General features: G+C 44.5%; 1 protein-coding gene across 6 annotated transcripts in view; it reads right to left on the bottom strand.

Moving 5' to 3' along the window:
* The window catches only part of RAD21L1 (RAD21 cohesin complex component like 1), a 117,257-nt gene that overhangs the window by 81,288 nt on the left and 23,125 nt on the right, over window positions 1–12,844 (bottom strand). The window contains exon 1 of one of the 6 annotated variants that reach the window (XM_068263511.1): window positions 11,473–11,613. The exons of 4 other annotated variants lie outside the window; for them this stretch is intronic. The gene's annotated coding sequence lies outside the window, so the exon portion shown is untranslated. Of the gene's footprint in view, window positions 1–11,440; window positions 11,614–12,844 lie in introns of those variants that run through there. One more of the 6 variants, XM_068263510.1, reaches the window with a different exon arrangement.

The raw sequence follows: 12,844 nt of genomic DNA on the forward strand, positions 1-12,844 counted from the left end.
TAATTCTGATTGGTCCTTTTGGTCCTTTCAATTATTAATTTTTTTTTTTTTTTACAGTGTGCAGTAATGTAAAAACGCTAGCAAAATCGCTCTGTGTAGATTTTGACGAGCGATTGTGCAATGATTCTCTATGAGAAAGTTCACATCTGAGCGGTTAGTTTCCGATCCGTTCAGAGAAGCGCTGCATGGACCATTTTTGAGGTGATTTGCCTCAATGGAAGGTATAGGAGAAATGCTCACAAAAGTGCTTTGTGCAGCGATTGCGTTTACATTTTTAAGAATACAATACAATGTATCTATTCTTTTCTGGATCAAAGAGTTCACTTCCTGACTGACGTCAGGTAGTGAAAAAACAGAATCGCTCTGTAAAAGCATTTACAAAAACGCTAACCAAAACCGCCCAACTCACAGAAATCGCCGGGAATGGGGAAAAACGCATCAAAAAACACCCACCGCAAACGATAACGGCAGCGAAATGCAATGTGAACGAGACCTCACAGTTTCCTTGTGGTTATGAATGAGAGATGCATCTCTCTCCCATTCATAACGGCGCAGTGCTCAGGACTGAGAATAGATCATTCTCAAACTCCGATCACTGAAGAACAGGGATGCTGCGATGACAAAACAGAAACGGCGCAGGAATCACGATTGGCAGCAGTAAGTAAATGGTGTATATATATATATATGTGTGTGTATATATACACGTAGCAAAAATCCGGAACTGGTTAATGAGAATCTGTACAATAAATAAAAAAACAAAAACATACCAATCGAGTTACTGTGACGTACGTGTGTGAGTGTGTATACAGTATATATAATCTCTCTATCATGTTACAGTATACTACAAGTTTTTATTACATAGTGAATTATCTGCACTCCAGTCTGGGATTCTCACAGTTTCTCAGGCAGCTCCCTCCCCCCTCAGCTTCACAAAGTGCATCAGCCTTGTCTGAAACTGAGAGCAGGGAGTGGGGAGTAAACAAAGCACACAGAGCCTGCAGGGGGCGTGCATAACTTGTATTCATTACAACAGAAGCAGCCCATTCCTTGCTGGGTCGACAAAGCTTAACAAAGAAAAGAAGATTAGAGAGATTATTGAGACAGTGCAGCTAGAAAAGGCTGCAGTAATCCAGACCACATTAGAACAGGTATGGGAACTCATAGGATAAAAGAAATAAGGCTGAAAATTTTGTTACAGACTCTCTCTACTTATTAAGTTTTAACTGTTTTATTGTTTTTGCTCAATGACACATTCTTTGAAGTATGCCTGAGCTAAAATCTATGAACCATTTTATCTCTTTCCTGCTCTCAGAAACCATTTTCTGCTAGGAAAGTGTTTTATAGTTGGTATTTCTTATCAGTGAGGGTCGCATTGTAGTCACTTCCTGTCTGAGTCAGGCTTCAGTCAGCCAATTACATACCTGATGTTTAACGCTTTCAGGCAGAGAAAGAAAAAAAAAAGGGACACAGCAGTTATTTGTGTGCTAGGCACTGTACATACACATGTCTATCTCATGTCACATGTCACCTCAGGTATCCTTTAACAATGGACTGCATGTTTTTTTTTTCCAACAAAAAGTGAAATTTTCATTTTTAAGGCTCCAGGTAAGTGAGAATTTTATACACATTTAATATAGCACTTTAAAGTAAATTCTGCACAAAAAAGCAAAACGTTATATGTGCAAAATAAGGAAAATATTGCAGATCAGTTCTACTCCCTAGGAGTGAAAAAAAAAAACATGCCAGGAGTAGTAACCCCGAGCTGTACTCGTGGTAGCCGCCGAAGGTCTATGCAGAGCAATGCGTGCAGCGGGCGCTCTCTCGATGTCGGCCGCCATTCTTCTTCCTCTCCTCTGAGGTTCTGCTTCCCCCGGTGAAAATTGCTGTCATGACGACAGCTGGCAATCTCAGTATAGTGTTACAGCGCCACCCGGAGGACAGAGGGGAAAACGGCATCGCTGGATCCCAGGGAGGTGAGTGATTGCTGCAGAACTCCCTAGCAGGACGATTTTTTCCAGGTTTTAGGGCTCGTTCACACTAAGGGCGGCGTGTTTGCCCTTTTTTCCAGCGCAGGCGATTTTCAAAATCGCCCACAAAACGCTTGTGCAATGAATCTCTATGAGAAGGTTCATATCAGCACGATGTGTTGCCTGTACCATCTTTGGGGCGTTTTTGCTATAATGGAAGGTATAGGAAGAAGGCTAAACGCTCACAAAACCGCTTTATGCAGCAAATGTGTTCACGTTTAGAATACATGGCCTCAATTCTGGTAGGGTTATCAAACAAAAATTACCTCATGTGAGGTAATTTACCTCATGAGGTAATGACATTTAGCAATTCTGGTAAGTTTTAGTCATGTTTTACCTCATGAGGTAAATGATGAGGTAATTCATGAGGTAATTTACCGAAAATAGCTATTCTCATGGAAATTAGGGGGCATGTTAGCACATAGGCCTTGATTCATAACAGTGCTGTTGGGAAGGTAACGTCGAGCGGGGAAACACCGCTGTCGGTATTTCCGCATTCAGGGTGGTAATTCATAAAAATTTTGCTAGTTGTGACAGGCGTGCGGAGATATTCCGCTGTAGGCAGGCGTTAGGCTGTCGGGAGACATGCGGAAACAGGAGAAGCAGGCGGAATCCCTCCGTGCGGTGTTTTCTCTGCAGCTGCTTGGGAGGTCTGTCCCATTCACTGCAATGTATTCCGCACGCTTCTCGCCACATCAGAGGTAGCGGTAATACCCGACCGCATACCGCTACCTCTAATCTTTATGAATTGGCTACTTGTTACTTTTGCTATGATAATCACCGCGCAAGGCGGTGATTGATCACTCTGCTCGCGAATGTCGGCTTTTCATGCGGAAAAAGCCTTTATGAATACAGATTTTGCTGTGTGGTCGGTAAAGTGAGCAGTTTTCAGCATTTCCGAATGCGGGAATGCTTTATGAATCGAGGCCATAGTTTACCGATCAGTTTAAGGCCTGCCTGTACCTGGAGGTAAAGTCAATTTGTATGCATTTTGCAGTTTTTAGTGGAGTTCCTATTGCTGTTTTAGTGTCGTTTCTATTCAGGCTGTGTAATAGAAAAGAATAGTAGAAATAAAACTTCAAATATTTACTGGATTTTTTTTTATAAAACGGATGCCTATAAATATACTTGTCATAGGTTGCTACATAATCAAATACACCTTCCCCCCCCTCAAAAAAAGCATCTTCCAAAGACTATCCTAACTTATGGAAGACAATTAAATACTACTATTATTAATTTACTGCATGCTTACCGCTGAAATACCTCATGGTTTACCTCACTTTATGCATTTACCTCATGTTTTATCTCATGTTTTACCTCATGTTCAGAAATGAGGAAAAATCTTTCAGAATTGCTATAAAAAGAGGAAAATACCTCATGAGGTATTTTACCTACAAAAAAATATTTACCTCACACAGCTACCAGAATTGAGGCCATTGTATTTATTCTTTTCCAGCGTTATGTTAATAAAAATAGATAGGCAATATAATCTCTTACACACCCTGTTTTAAAAGAAGAGGCAAATGTTTGTGATTTCATGGGGGCAGCCATCCTTTTGGTTGAAAGGAAGTGACAGGGAGCATGAGACACAGCTCAAACTTCAATGTATCAATTTTTTTTTTTACAGTTTGTAGTCATTTAAAATCGCACTGAAATCGCTATGTGTAGCGATTCATGAGTGATCTGCTAATGCTTCAATACTTTACATTGAAGCGCAAATGCTCCATGTCCTGCGACTGCAATTTTGCGAGACACAGTCGCTACTGTGGAATTTTTTACATTTAGAGCGTTTAGGGGAGGGGAAGAAAAAAAAAAAAAAAAAAAAAAAATCGCTCTAGTGCAGGGGTGCCCACACTTTTTTGACTTGCAAGCTACTTTTAAAATTCCTGAGCACGAGAGATCTACCAACATTTAAAATAGCCAGGTATAGGTCCCCCCATAAAGCTAGGCATAGGTCCCCCCATATAGATAGCTAGGCATAGGTGCCCCATATAGATAGCTAGGCATAGGTGCATCCCACATATAGATAGCTAGGCATAGGTCCCCCACATATCGACAGCTAGGCATAGGTCCCCACATATACAGGATCTTCTCAAAAAAATAGCATATTGTGATAAAGTTCATTATTTTTTGTAATGCACTGATAAACATTAGACTTTCATATATTTTAGATTCAAATACACACAACTGAAGTAGTTCAAGCCTTTTATTGTTTTAATATTGATGATTTTGGCATACAGCTCATGAAAACCCCAAATTCCGATCTCAAAAAATTAGCATATTTCATCCGACCAATAAAATAAAAGTGTTTTTAAAACAAAAAAAGTCAACCTTCAAATAATTATGTTCAGTTATGCACTCCATACTTGGTCGGGAATCCTTTTGCAGAAATGACTGCTTCAATGCGGCGTGGCATGGAGGCAATCAGCTTGTGGCACTGCTCAGGTGTTATGGAGGCCCAAGACGCTTCGATAGCAGCCATAAGCTCATCCAGAGTGTTGGGTCTTGCGTCTCTCAACTTTCTCTTCACAATATCCCACAGATTCTCTATGGGGTTCAGGTCAGGAGAGTTGGCAGGCCAATTGAGCACAGTAATACCATGGTCAGTAAACCATTTACCAGTGGTTTTGGCACTGTGAGCAGGTGCCAGGTCGTGCTGAAAAATGAAATCTTCATCTCCATAAAGCTTTTCAGCAGATGGAAGCATCAAGTGCTCCAAAATCTCCTGATAGCTAGCTGCATTGACCCTGCCCTTGATAAAACACAGTGGACCAACACCAGCAGCTGACATGGCACCCCAGACCATCACTGACTGTGGGTACTTGACACTGGACTTTAGGCATTTTGGCATTTCCTTCTCCCCAGTCTTCCTCCAGACTCTGGCACCTTGATTTCCAAATGACATGTAAAAGTTGCTTTCATCCGAAAAAAGTACTTTGGACCACTGAGCAACAGTCCAATGCTGCTTCTCTGTAGCCCAGGTCAGGCGCTTCTGCTGCTGTTTCTGGTTCAAAAGTGGGTTCATGCTTCCATCTGCTGAAAATCTTTATGGAGATGAAGATTTAATTTTTCAGCACGACATGGCACCTGCTCACAGTGCCAAAACCACTGGTAAATGGTTTACTGACCATGGTATTACTGTGCTAAATTGGCCTGCCAACTCTCCTGACCTGAACTCCATAGAGAATCTGTGGGATATTGTGAAGAGAAAGTTGAGAGACGCAAGACCCAACACTCTGGATGAGCTTATGGCTGCTATCGAAGCATCCTGGGCCTCCATAACACCTGAGCAGTGCCACAGGCTGATTGCCTCCATGGCACGCCGCATTGAAGCAGTCATTTCTGCAAAAGGATTCCCGACCAAGTATTGAGTGCATAACTGAACATAATTATTTGAAGGTTGACTTTTTTTGTTTTAAAAACACTTTTATTTTATTGGTCGGATGAAATATGCTAATTTTTTTAAATATGACTTTTGGGTTTTCACGAGCTGTATGCCAAAATCATCAATAAGAAAACAATAAAAGGCTGGAACTACTTCAGTTGTGTGTATTTTAATCTAAAATATATGAAAGTCTAATGTTGATCAGTACATTACAGAAAATAATGAACTTTATCACAATATGCTAATTTTTTGAGAAGATCCTGTAGATAGCCAGGTATGGATGCCCCCCCTCCCTCCACCAGCCACCATTCACCTCCACATTGTGCTCTCCTACTCATTGTCACCCCCCTTCACTAACCCTGCAGCACTGAAACCTCTGATTAGCGGCGACTAGCAGTGGAGAGGAGAGCGGAGGGTAACGGCGTGTATACTAGTAAAGCACTTCTTGTATACGCGTCCCTACCCACCGCTCTCCTCTCCACTGTGGATCGCCGCTAATCACAGGTCTCAGTACTGCATGCCTCTCTCCGGGCATGCAGCGGCAGGCAGCGAGGGGAGATCCTGGCAACTTGATGGAGGAGAGGGGCAGACCGGGGAGGAAGGAGGTGGGCAGGGAAGGAAGTGGTTGGTTAGAACACGGCTCTCGCTCGTCGCACCTCTCCCTTTACCTCTATTGGCTGAGTGCTGCTCTGCGTAGGGCAGCAGAGCAGCACAATTAGATGGTACGCCAGCGCTGCATAGTCAGCGACTGGCGTACTATTTTAAAATGCCGACCACGATCTACTCAGCAGTCCTTCGCGATCTACTGGTAGATCGCGATCCATGTATTGGGCAGCCCTGCTCTAGTGGTTTCCAGCTGTCAAGGATACCAGAGCCCAAATTAATTTAAGAAGGGGGGGGGGGGGGGTGAGCAGGCATGTATGGTGAGGTGTCCTGATTCTCACCGCTCCCCCGTTCTCCCTCCGTTGCCTGTAATTGCCCTGCGGCACCCTCTTCGGACCGGGTATCACTGCACCTGCGCTGGCCCGGCTGCACGCGTTCTAAAGTAGGCAACCGCGGCCAGGAGCGCTCTGCACATGACATCACGATGACCCCATACGCATAGCACTCCCAGCAGCGGTTGCGTACTTTAGAACGCGTGCAGCTGGGCCAGCGCAGGGGCAGTGATGCCTGACTCGGCCAACCAAAAGAGGGTGCCGGAGGGCAATTAAAGGTACTAGAGGAGGCAGAATGGAGAACGGAGGAGCGGTGAGCATCAGGACAGCTCACCATACATGCCTGCTCCTTCTGTTTCTCATATTCATTTGAGAACTGGTATCCTTTAATAATAATAACGCAATCTGTTACAGTGCAGAGATGTGAACAGGACCATAGAATTGCATGGGCAGTGAGCTGACATGCAGAATTATTCTGTAGCGCAACTGAGCACTTTGAACTAGTCAGGGTTCTTTTACACTTAATGCGTTGGTATGCATTTTTTCCATAGCAGTGCATTGCGAAAATCAGTTTTCTTTCAGTTATAACTGAGAGCAACTGATTTGTAAAAAGGCCGAGGGCTCGTTCACACTAGAGGTGTTTTTCGTTTTTTACAACTAAGTTCCCATTCATGAATCTCCCCTCTAAACCACCGTGATCGCAGGCATCCATTGGTGCCTGTGTCACTTCCCTAGTTACAATGCAGCAACACATTACTTCCCATAGCGTACTTATTGTACACGAATAGGAAGTACTCAGTGGGGAAATCTTGTGGCCAAATAGTAAAATTACACCTAGTGACTTGGGGGAATACATTTTTAAATATGTATGCCACAAGGGCATATTATTAAATTATGGGATAAAAATTAGTGATGGATGTAAAACTGAAAAAAATGCACCTTTATTTCCAAATAAAATATTGTCACCATACATTATACTAGAGAGATATAATTTTACGTTGCAATAACCGGGACAAATGGCAAAATAAAATGTGTGGATTTTAATTACAGTAGCATGTATTATTTTAAAAACCATAATGGCTGAAAAATGAGAAATAATGAATTTTTTCCATTTTTCTTATTATTCCCATTATAATGCATTTATAATAAAATAATTCTTAGCATAATGTACCACCCAAAGAAAGCCTAATTGATGGCAGAAAAAACAAGGTATAGATCATTTCGTTGCGATAAGTAGTGATAAAGTTATTGGGGAATGAAAGGGAGGAGCGCTGAAATGTGAAAATTCCTCTTGTCCATAAGGTGACAAATACACACAGGCTGAAATGGTTAATTTAGTCTCCAAATCAAGAGTCTCAAGGATTGTTCTGGTTTCTTTCATATGAAAGCAAAGTTATTCCAGTGTTTCTTAAGGCGCGTACACACACCATATTTCCGCACACGACGGGTCCGCCAGACCCTCTCGCTGTGCAGACGGTCAGCCGACAGTAGCATGTGTGTCCACACAGCGGGAGGGTCTGGTGGACCCGTCGTGTGCAGAAATATGGCATGTGAACATGCCTTTACAGAACTGGACAGATGGGTATGTCACAGTTGGCAGCCAATCAGCAGCAGGGATAGTTAATAAGGTGCAAATACATTCCCAGTTTATGCAGAACTACGCAAATATATATGCAGCTTGAACTGAACCTATGGAATGAAGTCAAGGCGGGGTTTCCATTTGGTTCATTTCCCAAGCTGTATAATTGCATAAATCTGCATCAACCCCATAATTATTCACAGCTCATTGTCCAGCTCTAGCTAGTAGGGATGGTCAATGAGATGCAAATAATGTCAGGTTGATGCAGGATTATGCAAATGTATGTAGCTTGAAAATGGACTAATCAAATTTTAATTCAGGGTAGGAACACACTAGGCAGAATCGCATTTGTGTTTTCCACTATGTGCTATGGAAAAGCGATTCTGCCTAGTGTGTTCCTACCCTCAGCAGGATTTGATTTTCAAGCAGCATATATTTACATACAAAATTTGCATAGTGCCACATCAACTCAAAATCATTTGCACCTCATTGACCATCCATACCAGCCAGCAGATGAGTTCAGGTGTTGAAAACGCGTTTGGAGTTAAGATTTTGAATTCTTAAGGTGCATACACACGTCAGAAAAAAGTCTTTGGAAAATGAAAGATCACAAACCAATTTTACCCCCTTCCATGTAGTATGAGAGCCATACCGCCACCGTTTATTCTATTGAGCTGAACTCCCCATCAGATAAAGATCTTGCACGATGCTGCACACAAAGATGGTGTACAGACACAAAAGATCAGTATCTGCAAAAGATCTGTTCCTGCAAAATGCATTCATAGTCTATGATATCTGCAGATCCTCATACACACCTTGTTTAACAGACATTCATCTGCAGATCAGATCAACCAGTATGGATCTTCAGATAATTGTCCATTAAACTATGTGTGTATGAGATCTTCAGATATCATAGACTTAAGAAGCGTACACACGCACTACAGCAGCCAACGACGGGTCCGTCGGCACCTCCCGCTGGGCGGGTTTTCAGCAGACTGTAGTGAGTGTGTATGCGCTGTCGGCGGACTAATAAGGCTGTTCCTGAACGATCCGCCCGGCTGATCGTTCAGGAACAGCCTTATCAGTCTGCCGACAGTGCGTACACACGCACTACAGTCTGCTGAAAACCCGCCCGGCGGGAGGTGCCTACAGACCAGTTGTTGGCTGCTGTAGTGTGTGTGTATGCACCTTATGAATAAATTTTGCAGGAATGGATCTTTTGCAGTAACAGATCTTTTGCAGATACTGATGTGTTGCATGTGTACAGCATCTTGCAAAGATTTTTATCTGATAGGGAGTTCAGCTCAATAGAATAGGCTGTGGCAGTACAGCTCTCATACTACATGGAAGGCGGTAGAATTGGTCTGTGAGTCTATCGGCGCCATTTTCAAATGTACTCTGCTGAACATGATAGTACCATCAAACAGCTGGATTAAGGCCTTGTTCACATTGCGTTCGGCTTGTGTTGGGCTGTTTTTGAGGCATCTTTTTTACCCCAATTCCCGGCGCTTGGGTGGGCGATTAGTTTGTGCTTAGCGGTTTTCTAAGCATTTTTTTCCGAGCGGTTTTGTAATTCACTCCCTGATACAAGTCAGGAAGTGAACTCTTTGACCCGGACAAGAATAAATACAATGGGCTCTATTCTCAAAGACTTCCCGCATGCGGTAAAGTACATGCGGGAAGTTTGCACCCAAAATACCGTCAAGTTGGAATTCTCAAAATGTTCCGCATGTTTTATCCGCATGCGGAAAAAGTGTGGTAAAAGTGCGGGATTCTTGCGGAAAACTTTCCGCAAAAGTCGGTATTTTCCGCAATAAAAGATCAATTCTCAAAAATGTTCAGACGCATCATTTCGTCGTTAATTACCGATTTTTTATCACCTACAAGTAGGGGCTGGTGCACACCAAAACCCGCTAGCAGATCCGCAAAATGCTAGCAGATTTTTAAACGCTTTTTTTTATTTTTATGAGGCGTTTTGCTAGCGTTTTGCGGATTGCTGCTGCGGTTTTCAGTATAGTAGATTTCATATATTGTTACAGTAAAGCTGTTACTGAACAGCTTCTGTAACAAAAACGCCTGCAAAACCGCTCTGAAGTGCCGTTTTTCAGAGCGGTTTGCGTTTTTCCTATACTTAACATTGAGGCAGAAACGCATCCGAAATCCAAAAAATGCCTCACCCAGGCATTTTTCGTTTCTGCAAAACGCCTGCCGCTCTGGTGTGCACCACCCCATTGAGATACATTGACCAAGCAGATCCGCAGCCGCAAGCGGATCTGAAAACGCCCAAAAAGCCGCTCGGTGTGCACCAGCCCTAGTAGGTGATATATTCCGCATCCCATTGACTTTAATGAAGTCTGGAGGCTTAAAGAGGAACTGTAACGACAAAACGGCCCCTGGGGGGTACTCACCTCGGGTGGGGGAAGCCTCAGGATCCTAATGAGGCTTCCCACGCCGTCCTGCGTCCCTCGGGGGTCTCGCTGTAGCCCTCCGTGCAGCGGTGACGCAATATTTACCTTCCTGGCTCCTGCGCAGGCGCTCTGATGCCTCTCGGCGCCGAAGTAGGCGGAAATACCGATCGCCGTCGGGTCTGCTCTACTGCGCAGGCGCAAGTTTCCGGCGCCTGCGCAGTAGAGCGGACCCGACGGAGATCGGGTATTTCCGTCTATTTCCGTGCCGAAAGTCGCCACAGCGCCCCCGCTGGAGCCAGCAAAGGTAAATATTGAACTGACAGTCGGCACAGTCGCCGGCTGTTCGGAGGGCTGCGGCGAGACCCCCGTGGGACAGAGGACGGCGTGGGAAGCCTCATTAGGATCCGGAGGCTTCCCCCACCCGAGGTGAGTACCCCCCAGGGGAGGTTTTTGTTGTTACAGAGTCTCTTTAAGGGCTGTGCTTGCTGGACTTTAACTTTTTTTTTTTTAAACACTTTTTCATGCAACCTTTTTACCGCATGATTCCCGCATGAATAATGGCTGTTTCCGCATCTTTTTTCCCGCATGCGGCAAACATGCGGAAAATGTTAGTGAATGCTGAAAAAATGCGGAGTTTACCGCTGGCGGGAATTTAGCGGTAAAATTTTGCGGTATTTTTGGCTCTTTGAGAATAGAGCCCAATGTATTTATTCTAAAAAACGCTAACGCAATCGCTACAGAAAGCGCTTTTGTGAGTGTTTTTTGTTTCTCCTATACTTTCCATTGAGGCAGAATCGCCTCCTAAATGGTTCAGACGCCACATTATTGAACGGACAGCACACGACCCGCGCTGATATGAACCGTCTCAAAGACATTCATTGCACAAGTGTTTGGTGGGCGATTAAAAAAAAAAAAAAAAGGATCGCCCACCCGTAAAAAAAAAAAAAAAAAAAAAAATACGAAAGTGCCTACAGTGTGAACAATCCCAGGTTGGAAGCACTAAGTTCTACAAGTAATGTAGAAACTGTTGTCTGACACGTCTAGCCCCCCCCGCTGTTCGGCTCTAACCGCCCTGCTGGCCCCTATATGACAAGAAAGGTACCCACAGCACCCAAAACACACGGCTGGAGACACGTACTCGGTGCCTACACCGAGCTCTGCAACCGGGGATTGGCAGAAGGCGACGCCCAGCCGTGACAGATCCTCATACAAGATGGCGGCTACGGCCGCCTCCTCTTCTCCTCACGGGCCACACTGAGTCACCTGCGCGAGCCGCTGAGAGCGGGAAAATCTCAGACTGACGCGGCGCGAGGGTGTGCTAGTCACGTAACGGCGCGCGGGGAGGCCAGGTGTGCAGCTGCACGAGGTGTACTGAGTCACGTGGCCACTCACGACAGTTCAGGGAGGGGAAAACCGCGGGGGCGCCTCGCTGTGAAAGGTAAACGTCACGTGACCCACGTCTATACTAGACGTATAATAGAACTGTCATGAGAAATCGTGACCGCATCAGCTGAAATAGAAGTCTGTTGTGGCGAGCACAGCAGGGGAAAATAAGTGCCCAGGTATTATTATTACTGGAAGACACAAACACACCTGTGCAAGATAAAAAGTGCTCAGTAGGAATGGTCTTTAATAAGGTGCATGAATTCCAAGTTAATGCAAATTTTACGCAGTGACAATGGACTTGCTTGCTGTATATGAATTCAGCAATTTTCAAACTGCAGGGCAAAAGTATACATCAACTTGTAATTTGTTGACCATTAAGGGTCAGCCAACAAGATGAAAATTGTGTTGAGATTGATGAAGAATTATGCAAATTTTGTATGCCAAATTATGCAAATTGAAAATGGACCAATCGCAGAGCACCCAAGTGGAATTTGATTGGTCAATTTTCAAGTTGCTTACAGAATTTCCATAATCCAGCATCAGCTCAGAATGATTTGAATCTCAATGAACAATTATAGAACCTCTTCAGTAAAGTTTTGCACCGCGCAGTCAAGCGTTTATGTAAACTTTCATAAAAACTTTGTGTACAGTGTGGCAAATCCTTTGGAATATGCAAGGCATTACTGGATGGCATATGTGCATTACAGTTGCACTGAAGCAGGGGGCGTAACTAGAAATCACTGGGGCCCGCCTGCAAAACTTTGGACTGGGCCCTCCCCCAGCTGTCACAGCTGGAGGGGGGAGTGCTGAGATGAGGGAGGTGGGAGTCGGGAATCGGGGGCCCCCTCCCCACTGCTGTTTGTGCCTGCTGCTTCCCCCTTCCTGTGCTGCGCCCCCTCCTACCCCTAAAAATGGCCTTGGAGGGCGCTGCCCCCCCTCCCTCCTCAGGCTTCAACCCCTAAGGCCCCCCCTGCGGCTGCATCCCTTGAAGGGGCTATTGTTATGGCCCTACACTGAAGCATACTTTGTACTGTAGGCACTGCACTGGGAATGCACAATGTGAATTTTCCTCCCCATTGCGTTGCAATACTGATTTTGCAGGATATGCAACATCCCAATGTGGA

This window comes from Hyperolius riggenbachi, chromosome 12 (genome assembly GCF_040937935.1).
Source record: "Hyperolius riggenbachi isolate aHypRig1 chromosome 12, aHypRig1.pri, whole genome shotgun sequence".
Lineage (NCBI taxonomy): Eukaryota > Metazoa > Chordata > Amphibia > Anura > Hyperoliidae > Hyperolius > Hyperolius riggenbachi.